Below are 2,730 nucleotides of genomic sequence, written 5' to 3' on the forward strand. Positions count from 1 at the left end.
TTTTTTTTTTTATAAGTATTACAACCTGATATAGAAAATGCTAATGAGCATATCTTCTTTCTTTTTATACCCTGAATCCCAAACATTCTATAGAATATTATTATGAACTATGAAAACATGCAAATATATATTTTCAAAATAAAGTCATAAAACACCTTGTTTTAACAAGCAAAATAATGGGATAAGTTTTCTCTCCATACTAACAAATAATATAACCTATAAACAACAAGGGAACATTTGGGCCTTCAAGGCTGTCCTTTCACACCAGTCCTTGTAAAAAGTAAGAAGTTAAACCCACCTTTCCCCTCTTTAACTCCTATAATTTGTAAAGTGCTGGAAAATCTACAAGCTCTGTGAAAATGCAGAACATACAATAATAACACAATCAAAAACATATAAATAGCAATGTCTGATATTTTTAATTGTATAGGTTATACGAACTAAAGGACTTCCATTATATCATTACTTGTATGGGATAATTAATATTCTTATAATGCTTATTCAAATAAAGGTTAAGGCTAGTGAGAGGACAGCATCCCCCCAAGCTAATACCCATCCAATTTTAGATTTGGCCCCCATTACTAGCATTAGATCAGAGATGTCTCACCCCCCCCCCCCAAGCTAATACCCATCCAATTTTAGATTTGGCCCCCATTACTAGCATTAGATCAGAGATGTCTCAACCCCCCCCCCTTCCACACACCAAAAAAAAGTGGATTCAGAATTTATTCAAATGGTCAAACAGAAAATTTCAAGCGATTCGAAAGTCACTCTACACGAACTACATCTCCTCTCCACTTCTCTACTTTTAGGGTTACGTTACACAGTGAGGTAATCAATGTACGCAGCCCAAATTATCAGACTATAAACGTACACACTTATTTTGCACTAGACCAATATACGAATATATTTAAAATTAATATAAAAATACTGTCATTCAGATTTTAGTTTTTACTGCAGCAAAATTATGAGAGACGAATTACATAAAATTAGTTATATTATTTTAGTTTAGACAAGTTATAATGTTTCAGGTAATTAAGGCGTTTGTTCTTTCCTACTTATTAAAAGACTACTTACAAATCACAATACTCTTTTTTTGTGTGTTTGCGCTTCGAATTACTCAAAACATTAGTATGATAATATCGTGGTACTGCTAACTACCGATAGCAAGCTTTGCATATTGTAAATGTTGCAAACTCAAAGAACCAGCTGATTGTCAAACAGGTACCGCTACACTTCACATTCGATTTCAGTAGTGTTTCCTAGTCTGTGATTTTGGCTGAACGTCGCGCGCACGCAGAGAGATTCAAGAGCCCATATATGCAAAACACAAACCTGGCACATGCGATCGATCGTCTGGACTATTTAGACATAGTGTAACACATGTAAATTACATACTTATTTTATGAGATGATTAATGAAAAATAAAATGTTAAGAAAGAAAAGTATTTTTTTCGTATTTGATGATAATGGACCTAATTAAATAGTAATTATATTTTCCATGCTACTTCATTTAATTCTATTTTCATAAATATATATATAGGGAGCGATTATATAAATATAGAACTTTTTGAAATGGAGTGACTAGAGTTGCTACCTGAGTTACTTCTATGGCTGAAAAAAAAAATATATATATATATATATACAAGTGGAAGCTTCTGAGATGGATGTGATGGCCATGGCGAAAAACAAAATAATAAGCTAGTTGGTGTTGCCAAAGAAGTTTTGAGATAAGGTTATGAGAGTTGTTTATGAGGTGTTATTTGGAAGACACCTTGGGTTAAAGAAAACTCTTGATAACATCCTCTATAATTTTTGGCTAGGAATTCATAACGAAGTGACAAAGTATTGCCAGTCATGCGATATATGTCAGAGAACAGTTGTTAAAAGTCGGATGCCGATAGTATCATTACAGCCTGTGCCATTGACTGACATCCCATTTGGCAAGATGAGGTGGGTTAAGCAGGCCCATTAAAACCCATGGCTGGGGGAAAGAATAGATACATCCTTACTGTGATGGATTATGCTAGTACTATTAGTTACTGCATTTCCAGAGGCTAAAGCTTTGTTTAGCATTGACACTGAGTAAGTAGCTGATAGTTGGGCGACTATATATTGTTACGCTGATCCAATCAAAACAACCATGAACAGTTTGTGTATTGATATGAAAAACTGGTTTATTACCAGACTACGCCGTTTCTAGGCTACATAAATTATTTCTTTGATACCGGACTCACGCTTAACTACGCAGTTTTTAGGCAACAGAATCAGGTTGTTTCTCTGATAATAGACTTTTGATTGACTCATTGAAGAGACTATGAAACTCCCAAAAATATCACTTACTGTGCTATATATCTAACTATATATCTGATTCCAAAACTGAAAAATTGATAACAAGATTTCATTAAACGACACTAATGCATATCAAATAACACTCAACGCACACGGTGCCCTCTCTCCGAAATAATTTACAAGACAGATAACTGCAGTACAAGATATGTCAACAAATAATAATGTAATTCAGCTATATGTTAAAGTAAAACGTTATTTTAACCGTTCCAAACAATATTCATGGTTGGGGTGCGTATCAGATAATTACTTTTTATAGTATACATAGTAAGTAAATATATGGGTGTGTTGGGCTAAGGATTCTTCTACAGTAGGTGTCTGTGACTTGTTGGCGATAAGTTAAAAAATAACGAACAGCGTGCACTCCACTTGTTTTCAAAA

General features: G+C 33.9%; 1 protein-coding gene across 2 annotated transcripts in view; it reads right to left on the reverse strand.

Annotated features, from left to right (window-relative positions):
• Window positions 1-1,145, reverse strand: part of LOC106465939 (protein Gawky-like) — a 73,849-nt gene extending 72,704 nt beyond the window's left edge. For both annotated transcript variants that reach the window (XM_022394446.1, XM_022394439.1), the window contains exon 1: window positions 1,078-1,145. The gene's annotated coding sequence lies outside the window, so the exon portion shown is untranslated. The remainder of the gene's footprint in view (window positions 1-1,077) is intronic.
• Between the last annotated feature and the right edge of the window lie 1,585 nt (window positions 1,146-2,730).

This window comes from Limulus polyphemus, unplaced genomic scaffold (assembly GCF_000517525.1).
Source record: "Limulus polyphemus unplaced genomic scaffold, Limulus_polyphemus-2.1.2 Scaffold71, whole genome shotgun sequence".
Taxonomy (NCBI): domain Eukaryota; kingdom Metazoa; phylum Arthropoda; class Merostomata; order Xiphosura; family Limulidae; genus Limulus; species Limulus polyphemus.